Genomic DNA, 13,802 nt, shown 5'->3' on the forward strand with positions numbered 1-13,802 from the left:
TCTGGTGCACTCACCTCAGAGAGCAGGCAGGGAGAAGGGTTTCCCCGGGTGCTGTCTCAACATCATGAATGAGACAGAAAACACAACCGTTCTCTCGGTCTGTATCAGCTCTTTGGGACCTCTCTGCAGGCCTAGGGCAGTGATTCCTAGCCAGGAGATTTTGCCCCTAGAAGACTTTTGGCCCTGTCTGGAGACATTTTTGGTGCCATACTGGTTGGAGAGTGTGCCACTGGCATCCAGTGAGTAGAAACCATGGGTGCTGCTAAACAGCCTACAATGAACAGGGCAGCCTCCCTCCAACCCAAAATAAATTGTCACTAGGGTCAAGGCTGAGAAATGCTGGCCTAGAGATACAGTTGCTCCTTTTACAATTATTTTTTAATGTGAGATATAGTCCAGGTGGATGAAGGTAAGGTTGTTGTTCATTTGAGAAATACATGTGCCAGGTACTCTCCTAGGATCTGGGACACAGGGCTCCTCTTGTTTGTGACGTTTTGACTTTTCCAGAGCCAAGAGAAGGGAGGGCTAACTGAACAAATACATTATTTTTTATCTTTTATTTTTATTTTTGAGATGGAGTCTCGCTCTTGTTGTCCAGGCTGGAGTGCAATGGCGTGATCTTGGCTCACTGAAGCGTCCGCCTTCCAGGTTCAAGTGATTCTTTTGTCCCAGCCTCCTGAGTAGCTGGGATTACAGGTGCCCACCACTACACCTGCCTGATTTTTGTATTTTTAGTGGAGACAGAGTTTCACCACGTTAGCCAGTCTGGTGTCAAGCTCCTGACCTCAGGTGGTCCGCCCGCCTCGGCCTTCCAAAGTGCTGGGATTATGGGTGTGAGTCACCGTGCCCGGCCTAAATACATTACTTTTTATATCTCAAGGAAGTTTGACAGATTATTACATCTAATCAGGTATAATAAAGACTATATGATTTTTATTATTTTTGCCAAGATAAATGGCCACTGGGAGATGTTGTTTATTTACCTATGAGTTACATTAAATTGGCTGCACTGTGAATCAGAGAGCCCGTTTGATTTTGTTACTCTGAGGAGTAGGAAAATGCAGCATAAAAATATTGCTCTTCCCCAAGAGAACTGACAGTCTCCAGATGGATGGGCTGGGTATTCTCCCTTGATTCTTGTTTCTGCGCACATCTTGGGTAGTATCTGTTATTTCCAACAAGATGATCCTTGTTCACAGCTTGCTTCTTTTTCATCTGCTGCATGGCAAATTTTAATGACCCAGTCCCCTGAATTCTATAGCAGTGACAGCCAGTGCCACATGGCTGGGTACTGGGGAGCATGTTCCTCACCCTGGTTCCTGTTTGGTCAGTTTGAGGCACACCTGGATTGTGAACTCCTGTGTTCCAGGCCTTGGCTCCTGTATTGCGGCATCTAGAAGCCTCTCTAGATGGTCAATATACATTTGAGGCTGTGCTGGGAGAACGTTTTCTCTTTCCCTGTATAATTCTAGTATTTCTGCTTTGGGGTGGGAAAGGGGACACGGTCCATAACAAAGTGATCAAGCCCACCAGCCTCTTGGAGGATGTCTGATCACGTCTCTACTTCTGGTTCAAGTCATCTGTGAGTTCACATCAAGTCCATAGGATAGTGGAGATGGGGAACAAATGCCTCTGCTTTATTTGGATATTTCTGCAGCTGCTGCTCATGGGTGTGAAGTCTTAGTCCAGCATTATGTGGTGTATGTACCATGTGGCCCATCCCATGGCTGGCAGAGAGAGAGTTCCCTTGGGCATTTTCTGCAGTTTCCCCTTCCCTCCCCTGCCCTTTATTCTGTATCCCTCCCCAAATCCTTCCAATTTCTATTCCCGATGTCCAGCCTGGGTTACTGTCTCTGCCCTGGCCAGTCACTTGCCAGGTAAAGGTCAGATGTCTTAGGCATAGGTAGGAGTATGGGAGAAAAAGTCTTTTGGGTCCAGTCTGAAAGTTCCGTTTCCCTTTAAATATTAACTTCCTGCCAGTATAACTCCTGAGCAATTCTAAGCTAAAGTGTATCTTTCTCCTTTCCAGTCTTGAGTTGAAAAGTCCAAAGGCCTGCTGAGCTCTTTGGTATACTTTAGGGGGAATGGAAGACAGAGAAGAAAACCTGTAGTGTCATAGCCATAGTCTGCTCCCTTACCGCAGCTTGGCAGGACCCCATCCTTTGAGGTGCTCACACAGACCTGTAGCTGACATTGCTACTCCATGACTCGTCATCCGACAAGGGACCTTGACACTCCAGGGAATCTTCTGGAGTAAGCTTTTAAGATACTTGTTATAGTTTTAAAATCTTTCCCCTCCATTCCCTTCCCCACTACAGAGTTAGTGTTTATGTGAAATGCATGTAAGACTGACCAGCAGAATGGTTGAGCTTCTGCAGAAATAACACAGATGTTGATGCATAGGCAAGAAACGCAGTTTGTGTTTTATGGGACAAGGGAAGCAGATAATCATTTTCTTCCCATATTTTTGATTTAGTAAAATTTTGAGTTTGAGAGATGCTAGATTGTCTTAATTACTGAATACTTGTGTGCTAGGCATGGTACCAGGCCGGGGGTGTGAAATTCAAGACTAAATCTTGGCTCTAAGGAGCTGAGACTATACTTGGATAAACAGGTAAATAGTTATAACACAAGTGGATGTGAGGGGAAGCATAGGACATCAGGGGAGCCTCGGAGGGTCATGCGATCCCAGTGGAGAGGTCAGAGAGGCTTGCAGAGAGAAGGCATCTGCTCTGAATTGTGAAATGCCTTTTGGAGAAGTATCAGAGGAAGAGGGCAAGGGGGAGAATGATGTGGAGAATCTGTCACCCAAATAAACCGCAGAGCCTCACACAGCCAGGGCTTTGCTTAAAGTTCCATTCACAGATGCACATCCACCAGCCAAAGGAATTCAAGAGGAGTTTCAGTTTTTACTTCAAGTAAACTATTAAAGAATACTCAAAATCATAACCCACAGTGAAGGTTCTCCAAAGCTCTGTCTTCCTCTTCCTCCTCTTCCTCTTCCCTCCTCATTCTTTTGGTCCTTTTGTGTGCTCAGGGGTCTCTCTTATGACAACAGCATAAAACTCTTCTCCTTAGCCAGGAGGTATTTGCCTCTCCGGTTAAATACTTCCCACTTTCCCCTGGCTTCTTAGGTGCTCTTCTACCCTCCTGACTTCCAGGCTAGAAATAGATAAAACGGTTCTTTAGAGGGCATGGGGTGGGTGATACGGAGTGGGAAGAAGTTGGGGAAGCTTGACATCTTAATAAGTCTCCTCCCTGTCACACTCATGGGCCATTTGGCTGTTCAGTGCCCATCCTCTCAGTAATGATAGTTGGGCTCTTTCTTGGACACATTATTTTCAGGCATCCTAATCTCTCTTTCCCAGCGGGTGTACCCTCTCTGTGCAGAGCAAAACAACTCTATGTCCAAAAGAAGCAGGAAGGCCACATAATAGGATTAGCATGTCACAGTCGGTAGAGCCGATTAGAACTGATTGTCTTGGGGCACTATTGATTGTCTTTTGGAAATTATTTCAGTAATACGAGTGAATGAGTGTGTGTGTGTGTGTGTGTGTGTGTGTGTGAAGGAGAGCAACGTGAACAGCTGCAGCTTTCTAAGACCAGTCATAAACACATGTCCTTGTTTACCAAACATGTACGGGCAGCCAGCGTATTGAAGACTTTCAGCTTGGGAAATAAACACGAGGCAGTTTTGTTTATTTTTAATTGCTGCTTTCCCTTAATAACATCTTGGCAGATTGCATCGTTTTCTATCATTTTTAGCCTTAAAACTAAGTCCAGTTGAGTTTACAACTTCCATCTTACATCAGATTTGAGGTTTTCTCTTCCTCTTCCCCTGCACAGTCTTGACTTGTGGCTTGAGGAGTCTGAGTGGGGATGAATGTCTGATTGATTATTTAACCTTTTTCCTCCCAGGCTTGCCATCAAGGTGTGCCCTCTAGAGGACCAGGCAGGGGACTTGCCTACTATATAATTTCTTGATGCAGTGGTTTGAATCTAGGTCAACCTCTTCCTTCCTATTCCACTTTTATCAGTTAGGACGGGTTAAATTATGCTGTGGGAACCAATAACTCCATATTAATCACACTTTTGCTTAAAATAACAAAGGTTTATTTCTTCTCATGCTACACATCTCTCATGGATTGGTAAGGGCTCTGATCTGCGTTGTCCCAGGACACCAGGCTGATGAAGGCTCCATCTCCGTGCGTTCACAATCACTGTGCAGGAGGAAGAGTGTGCTCTGGGGCCTTGCATTAGCATTTCAGTACATCTTCTTAGAGGAGATGCCATTTTTGAGAGCAAGGTAGGTCGCATGGACAGACCCCCATTAATGGGCCAGTTAAAGGTGATGCTATCATGTGCCTAGGAGGTGGAGAAGTCACATGCTTGGCCAGTGGTATTAATACTGTCCCAAGGGCATCACCTCCCGGGGATCTATCCTGCAGCCTTATGCTACTAAAGTCCTCTCACCTGTAGGTGGTCCTCATGGGTGGACATGCATGCAGTGGCTCCAGCTGAGCTACTGTTTATGATGCTCCCTAAACTCTCATTCCTTGCTCTACTAACCCGTGGGGACAGAGACTTCCCTAATGCTGCCTCTTCTCTCAATTTGGCTAGACCTCTTGAATTCCCTTTTCTCTGTTCAGTTAGTCACAGGACAGATAAGCAAGCTCGCTGCCTGAGAAAAGGCCCAAGTGGGGAAACAAATCTTCTCTTCTTGCTGGTGCTCCACTTTTTGAGCAGTTCTCCTATCTAATATACCCTTACATGACACTTGAATTGGGAACACACCTCAGTGGGAAAACCTGGTAAACCTTGCATGTCCCCAAAGGCGGGTGACCACCACCTTCTCCCTTTGGTTTTCTTCTCATACAGATGAGGGGAGCAGGGAGGGCTGGTGTGGAGTAATGGCAGGGGTTAGTTCTTTGTACCCCTTTTATGAAGCTCTCTGGGTAAGAATTGATCTTTCACATCTGAAAGCTTGTTGCCTGCCCCCCTACCCCTATCTTCCTTATTGTTATTATTTTTAGAATAGTCAGGAATTTGGTGTTGAACTTTGGTCTTGGTCAAATTTGGGTTGGGGGTGGTGGTGAATACAAAGTTCCATTTGAAAAATACAGTCTAGATATAAGAGACCTAACTCTCTGCTTGGAAACGTAGTAGTTTATTGATAAATAGAAAATCTTACTAATGTATACCAATTTTAAAATCCTTTAGATTTGTGGCCTAGCTTATTTTAGTGGAACTTTTACTGAATGCAAATTTCTTTTTCTGTTCAAATCTACTAGGGACTGGGGAGAAAGCTTGTTTAATTTCTAAAAACAAACATTTTATTGGGTCATTTAGTTTATGTTGCATTTAAAGTAAAACTAGTGATTATTTCAAATCTGAATGTCTCTGACATGTAGGACTTGGATGTGATTTTTACTTTAAATCCAGTAATTTCTCCCCTTTTTGGGGATACCAATGCCAGGCTTGTCTCCTGGAGACTTCGAATCTTGCCACAAGGGATTATGTCTCAGGCCCTCATGCTTGGTTATCTGATCTGTTGGTGGGTGACTCCAGCTCACTAATCTTTGCTCTAGCAATAATAACAGCTGGCATTTATTATGACTTAGCCTGTGCCAGGTGTTATTCTAAGATGGCCTTGTCACTGTTTTCCTCTGTGTTTATCCGTCCTTCCATGCTTGTGTACACCTACACATGTACTGGACTTCTATCCAAGCCTTACACATAGCCTGTTTAATCTTCCTAGTTCTGCTAGAAGATCCTATTACCTCCGTTTTATACCTGAGGAACCTGAAACACAGGGTGAGGAGGTGACTTGCCCAAGTAGAAGAGCTAAGGAAAAGAAGGGGCGCTTAAATCTGGGTTTGACCCCAAACCTGCATTCTCCAGCATGCTGTGTTGCTGAATGAAGTCCACTTCATTCTGTTCCCTGGCTCGGCAGCCAGCAAGTTGACAGAAACCAGGACCTTTTCAGCTTCCTTACATGAAGCCAAGTGTCCCTCTTTCCAGAGTCAGCAGGATATGCTGATGTGTGGGAGCTGCTTTTGTCAGCTTTTTACAGTGGTCCTTAGCTTCAGGTGCTGTCTGAGCTGACATGTGGAGCTTAGCAAGAGGTGCTCTGTTGAAAAGAGGCTCTGTTTTCCCCCTCAAATGTGATCATTCCCTGGAGAATAAGTGGGGAAGCGTCACAGTCCAGTGGACATTGACCTACTCTAGCTGCTGTTAGGGGTTGTCAGCAGGTTGACAGGTTTGCTTTGATATCTTAGCCAGCAGGCTGGCCCCCTCTGCTTCCCTGCAAGTTATACTGAGAAATGCTTCGGAAGCTAGAGATGCAAGTTGGCTATATCCAAACTGAGTGGTCTGCAAGTGTCTTCCCAACCTTGAAGCTGATGAGAAAGACATCTGGATCGTGCCTCTCCAGAATTCTCTGCAAGGGCCTTCCCAGTCCCACTTACAACACTAAATTCACTACCTAAAACAAAAAACAAAACATAACATAAACCTCACTTTTTGAGAGAATTAATCAGAAGGAAAATCTGTAATCCTGTTGCCCCAAGATAGCTGTATTGCTTTATGCATTTATATATTCACACATATACAATTTTAAATGAAATCATGAGTTGTATGTGCCCCCTTCATTTTAAAATGCTACATAAACATCTTTCTGGGTCATGGCATATACTTTGACCATGACTGCCTAGTATTTCTTTGGGTGGATAGTCCAATTATTTATTTAAATAAGGCTTTTTAAAACATTTGGACTGTTTTCAGTTTTTCCCTATTATAACAATGTTGTGATGAACATTTTCGGTGATTAAATCTTTGTTCATCTTTATTATTTCCTTGGGATACATTTTTAGTAAAAGAACTGCTGAATTGCTGGGAAATAACAATATGAATATATATATATATATATATATATATATATATATATATATATTTTTTTTTTTTTTTTTTTTTGAGACAGAGTCTCATTCTGTTGTCCAGGCTGGAGTGCAGTGCAGTGCCACTATCCCAGCTCACAGCAACCTCCGCCTCCCAGGTTCAAGCGATCTTTCCACCTCAGCCTCCCAAGTAACTGGGATTACAGGCACCTGCCTCCATGCCTGGCTGATTTTTATATTTTTAGTAGAGATGGAGTTTTACCATATTGGCCAGGCTGGTGTTGAACTTCTGACCTCAAGTAATTCACTTGACTCAGCCTCCCAAAGTGCTGGGATTACAGGCGTGAGCCACTGTGTCCGGCCAGAAATCTAAGACTTCTGATGTGTTTTGCTGAGCTGCACACCTGCTCTTCCCCACTCAGCCTGAGAAGGTCATGTTTCATGATACCAAGGATATCGCTGACACCCCTAGAAAATGTTAAGGTCCTCTCCCTTAAGGTCTCAAAGTTCTTAGTTCTTTCACTGACCTATTCCTTCCACCTTCTAGATCTTCATTTTTCTCTTCTAAAACACAATGCTGACTTTTTTTAAGTACATAATACCTATGCATGGTTTGAAATATTTTGAAAAGGATACAGCGAATGTACTTGCTCCCACCTCTGTTTCTTATCTGCCCTGTTTTGTTCTCTGCTTCTCTTTGCTACCTGCCATAGGTCACCATCTTTGTTAGTTTCTTACACAGTCTTCCAGAAATTGCGTACGTGCATATAAGCAACTGTATAATTTGGGGCCTACCAGAGAGTGGAGGGTGGGAGGAAGGAAAGAATCAGGAAAAATAACTGTTGGGTACTAGGCTTAATACCTGGATGATGAGATAATCCATATAGCAAACCCCCATGACATGAGTTTACCTATGTAACAAACCTGTGCATGTACCTTTGAACTCAAAAGTTAAAAAAAACCCTATAACTTGCCCCCTCCCCAACATTTTACCCCAAAGTAGGAGTCTATACACGCTGTTCTCTAGCCTGCCTTTTTAAACATAAAATAAACTTTAAAAGTAATCATAACAGAGACAACATCTTCATCTTTTTTATGTTTAAAGACCCCCTAAGCTGAGTTTGGTGGCTCATACTATAATCTCAGCACTTTGGGAGGTTAAGGCGGGAGGATTGTATGAAGCCAGGAGTTCAAGACCAGCCTGGGTCACATAATGAGACCCCCATCTTTACAAAAAATAAAATTAGCCAGCATGGTGTGCTTGTAGTCCCAGCTACTCATGAGGCTGAGGCAGGAGGATGGCTTGAGCCCAGGAGTTCAAGGCTGCAGTGAGCCATGGTTGTGCCACAGCCCTCCAGCCTGGGCAACAGAGTGAAACCTTATCTCAAAATAAATAAATAAATAAATAAATAAATAAATAAATAAAGACACTTTAGGTGATATATTAATTATCTTATGTTTTCAGTAACAAAATTATCAGACCCAGGAAATTTAATATAATAGTGATATCAAGTTTGCATTAAAATGTCTTTAGCCAGAACCTTGTTGAAAAACATTTTCTCTTACTTTCCAAAAGCATTGTATATAACTGTGTTTTTCTTCCATTCCAGCGTCTGTGAGATACTGCATTTGGTTGTTATGTCACCTTTGATCTAGAAAAGAGAAGAGTACTGCTACCATTTGGGGGAGAGGGGGGTCCTTCAGGATACTGTTATTTTTCAAGGGTTCAGGCAGGTTGTCCTGTTGAATGTCACCCCATCTGTACTTGTATGGTTGCTTCTTCACGATTGGACTCTGATCAGACACTTTGCCAGGAAGATCACAGCAGTGCTGGGCTGTATTATACTTCCCACTGTATCATATAAGATGCCATGCCGCCTGGTCTCACTGTTGGGGATCCTTAGTTTGATCACTTGGTTAAGGGAGTGTCTGCCGGCTAGTTCAGTGTAAAGGCACCCTGTTTCCTTTGTATCCAATAAATAATCTGTGAGATGGAAGTTTGAGACCATGTGAATATCCTGTTCTTCAACAGCCTTTTACCCAAAGACTTCAGCATGCATTGATGGTCCTTTTGCTGTAGTATTACATTGCAAAGTGATGGTTTTCCAAAATTACCCACATTTTTTTCACTAGTATTTTTTTTAGTAAAGAAGAGCTTCATCTCTCTCCCACCTTGTTAATAACACTGTGGACTCCTGGATTTTCTTTCAGTTCAGTGATTACCATTCAGTGTGTTGTCATGGACATCACTGTGCCTACTGATGCACTAATTGTCCCAAATCTGACCATGGGAGCCCTTTCAAACTTGCTTTTCTGTTCTTTTGAGCACTCACTTACTTTCTGGCATAATAAGATATTCTAGGCTTATCTTGCATTTCCCCAGTCCTGGAATCAGATCCAAAGAATCCTGGTTCCTTCTAATGAAGATTGGTGTTTACAAACCAAGATCTAGGGGCTGGGTGTGCAGATTGCTATCAGGACTTGTCATTACTTTGAGCCACTTTAAGTGCGCAGAGGCAGGAATGCTATAAATTATGAGCTCTTATCGATACTTTCAGTGTAAATCAAACACCATACCATTAGACTCCATAAAATAGGCTCTTTATTTTTCCCACAGTGAGAACCCTGATTCCAACTAATATCAATACATTTACTTATTTATTGTATTCTGTGATGTATGCAAGAGTCTAGGAATTACCATACTGTTAATACAACAGACCTACCAAAGGTTAATACAAATGACCTACCAAAGTTCAAAATTTCTTTTTTTTCTTTTATTTTTCCATAAGTTATTGGGGTATAAGTGGTATTTGGTTATGTAACTTCTTTAGTGGTGATTTGTGAGATCCTGGTGCACCCATCACTGCTGCAGTATACACTGCACCATATATGTAGTCTTTTATCCCTTACTGCCCTCCCACTCTTCCCCCCAAGTCCCCAAAGTCACATTGTACCATTCTTATGCCTTTGTGTCCTCATAGCTTAGCTCCCACATATCAGTGAGAACATGCTAGATTTGGTTTTCCATTCCTGAGTTACTTCACTTAGAATAATAGTCTCCAATTTCATCCAGGTCACTGCAAGTGCTGTTAATTCATTCCTTTTTATGACTGCATAGTATTCCATTGTAAAGAAACCACAGTTTATTTATCCACTCATTGATTGATGGGCATTTGGCTTTATTAAAATTCTTGAAGTGAGGTTATCCTAACAGTGTGGAGAAAATAATTCAGGTGCTGTAGAAAGTCAGCTCTTTTTGTTCTTGCAGTATATCCCAGTAAAGGTTTAAAGGAGTAGTATTTTGAAAATTACTTGGACCAATCCTTATTTTTAAAGTGATTTTGTTTCTATGTTAATATATGATTAGGTTTTCTTATTGCTGTTTATATTCAACTTTAGCTTTGTTCATCACTTTAAAATTTCTTGAAAATATAAAACATTTATGTTCAAAATCAAAACTATATGGAGAGGAATAGAAATCTTACTCCCTGTTACTATCCTTCTCACCCCGTTCCTCCTACCCGCTGTGGGAACCATTTCCAGTAGCTGCTAGTTTATTATTTCTGTGTTTCTTTCTACAAAAACAAGCATGTATATTTGTATGTTTTGTTTCCTCTTCTCTCATGTGTATACATGTATACCTGTTTACTTTTGTACTTTGCTGTTTTCCACTTAACAATACATGGAAACAGCTTATAGCAGTTCATCAAGATCTTTCTCACTCTTTCATATGGCTGCAGAATTTTTTCCATTGTGTGGATTTATAGTAGTTTATTCAGCCAGTCTCCTATGGATGCACATTTAGGTTTCTTTATTCATGAGGGTGAGTGAATAACCTTGTGCATCTGTTGTTTCATATTTGCAGAGGTGTATATCTTTGGGGGTAAATTCCTAGAAGGGGAATCGCTAGGTCACAGCAGAAGCATATGCAGGTCTGTCAGCAATTGCCAAATCCCTCTCCACGGGGCTGAATCATTTTGCACTTTATTTTATTTATTTTTTTTTTTTTGAGACGGAGTCTCGCTCTGTCACCCAGGCTGGAGTGCAGTGGCCGGATCTCAGCTCACTGCAAGCTCCGCCTCCCGGGTTCACGCCATTCTCCTGCCTCAGCCTCCGGAGTAGCTGGGACTACAGGCGCCCGCCACCTCGCCCGGCTAGTTTTTTGTATTTTTAGTAGAGACGGGGTTTCACGGTGTTAGCCAGGATGGTCTCAATTTCCTGACCTCGTGATCCGCCCGTCTCGGCCTCCCAAAGTGCTGGGATTACAGGCGTGAGCCACCGCGCCCGGCCTCATTTTGCACTTTAACCGGCAACATAGAACAGTGCTTGGCTCCCTACAGCCTTGCCAACAGAATATGTGATGAAGCATTTGGACTTCTGCAAGCAGGATAGGTGAGAAATGGTATCACAGTGTAGTTTTAATTGGCATTTCTTTTATTATGAGTGAAGCAGAGCATCTTCTTTTTAGGAATTTTGTCCATTTTTCTATTGGGTCCTAATTCTTTTTCTTTTTGAAAGTTGCAAAGTATTCCATTGTCTGAATGTACGTTGATTTATTTACCTTGTCTCCTATTGGTGGAAACTGGGGTTGTTCCCTATGTTATGCTGTTAAAAACAATGCTGTAATGAATAATCTTAGGGAAGCCTCATTTCACTCGTGTGCACCTGTACTTGTAGGTTACATTCCAGAAATGAATTTGTTTGGTCCAAGGGTATATACATTAGTTATGTTAATGAATGTTGCCAAATTACACTCCCCTTCCATGGGTTGCCCCAGTTAAAGCCCCCACCAGCAGCACACCTGAGTGGCTATTTTCTCCCAACTGGCTGAGTGATTGCCTTTTGGATTTTTGTCCTGATAGGAAAACATGTGATCTCAGTGAAATGCTAGTTTGCACTGAGCATTTTTTTTTTTTGTACACTTAAGACATTCTTTAAAGGTTTGAGCCCCCTTTTTCCTGGCAGAATCCCTTCTTCCTGGATGAGGTGGTGATGGGGGAGTCAAAGAGAAGATAGTATGATGGGGATTACTCCTGTCTGACCAGAAACTCTGCCTCTGGAGAATTGCAGCCGCAGACTAAAGTGCTCATCAAGTCTCCCTGTTCCTAAGGTCCACTCCAAGTGTGGACAGGGTCTGCTGGCAGCACTGAGCCAGGGCCCCGGGCATGTCCTCCCATGAATTCATGGCAGTGAGTCTTTGGCAAGTCACCCTCCAGATGAATTCCTTAGTAGAGAGAGAGTCTGACTCTGGAATCACAGTTTGTGACTTGAGGGATGTTTTCATCCGTCTTATTTCTGCTCACCCTTGTCAGTTGCTCTGTTCTCCTCTCCTGCCCAATCTACCTGGGTGAAGTTACTCTGCCCTATTATTTTCCATGCCCTCAGGTCCCATGGGCATGTGATTACCTCTTCGCTGATTGCAAGGCTGTGGAGTTCCCTGATCACCTTGTTCTCAGCCTCTTATTTCCCTGCTGAGAAGTGGAGAGAGTGATGGGGCCCCTCCCGATCTTGGGAGACGCTCCTTTTCTGGCTGCCGAGACCTTGCCATCCTAGGCGTGGTGCACTTTGCCGTGGGCCTGATCCGCTGACTGCTGGCCTCCAGGAGCCATCATTATTTATGCTGGGTAGGAAAGGACTGCTTCTGGGCTTTCACATTACTTTAGAATAGTCACCAGGGTCCTGCAGTTTCCAGCAATGTTTGTTAGCCACACTATGTCAGAAAAAGCAGTGGTGATGGATCTTTCTCTTGATTCTGGCAAATGTAGATGCACAAATAGGAATAGCGGCTACTACTGACTGATAATTTACTATGGGCTGAGCACATTACTTGTATTCCATTTAACCTTTGCAGCAACTGAATGAAGTAGGTGCCATCATCATCTCCATTTTTACAGAGAAGGAAGCTGCCCAAATCCTCACAGCTATTGGGTGTCAAAGCAAAAACAAACAAACAAAAACACAAGTAATTTAACTTTGGGGAGTATTATGATTTGGTGGGGATGGCAGCAAAATCTGCCATCTAATTATGTAAAACATAAATTTCGCTTATTGAGCCTATGTCGTCTGAATAGATCAGCCAAGGATCACCCTATGTGGCTCTGGGGACCTCAGCTTGGATAGGAGAGTTGGACAGAGCTAAGTCCTGCACAGACCAGGTGGAGCTGTTGATCAATAATGCCAACATTTAGTGAGCGTTTACTGTATGCCAAGTTCTGGGCTGAGCACTTTGTGCAATTAACTCGTATTACTCTCGCAACAACCCTATGAAAAAGGAAGTTTTCCCCCCAATTTACATTTACACGTAAGAAGACTGAGGCCCTGGACACTAACCATGTTGCCCAAGGTTGGATGACTCACCACTAGAGAGTCATGATTCAGACCTGGCTGATCTGCCTCCGGTTACCCACGCTCCTAGCTCCCATGCTACACTGCTTCCTGTGAGGCTGGGGAAATTCCGCCAGACGCCGGGCAGCTTCCTCCAGGCAGATTCTCCCTTTTAGTACTGGAGAGAAGGCAACCAAAATTTTTTGCTGTTTACTGTTTGGTGAACCAGTGACCAGTGATTTTAAGAAGCAGATTTCCTCTCTGGCTTCGGTGGGCTTGGTACCAAGTCACTCTCCATGGGCTGCAGAGTGCATGGCTCTTACATGAGCCACCAGACTACACTTGGAGATGGTTGGCCACTTCAGGGCATGGTGGGGTCTCGAGGGCACCATGCTCAGCAGCTGCACCTTCAGAAGCCTTTCCAGATGTCCCTGTAGCCTCCTCTACCTCTGTCTGGGTTTGGACTTCTTATTAATACTATCATCACAGTGTGGGGACAGCCTCACCTTCCACACTGTGCCCGTGGATAAGACAAACAGCATAGCTCTTATCTCAGAAGGCCAATGCCAGGATGGCTGACTG

General features: G+C 43.3%; 1 protein-coding gene across 1 annotated transcript in view; it reads left to right on the top strand.

Moving 5' to 3' along the window:
* SPOCK1 (SPARC (osteonectin), cwcv and kazal like domains proteoglycan 1) overlaps positions 1–13,802 on the top strand; it is a 616,468-nt gene that overhangs the window by 115,624 nt on the left and 487,042 nt on the right. The gene's annotated exons all lie outside the window — the stretch shown is intronic.

The sequence above is a fragment of the Macaca thibetana genome, chromosome 6 (genome assembly GCF_024542745.1).
Source record: "Macaca thibetana thibetana isolate TM-01 chromosome 6, ASM2454274v1, whole genome shotgun sequence".
Classification (NCBI taxonomy): domain Eukaryota; kingdom Metazoa; phylum Chordata; class Mammalia; order Primates; family Cercopithecidae; genus Macaca; species Macaca thibetana.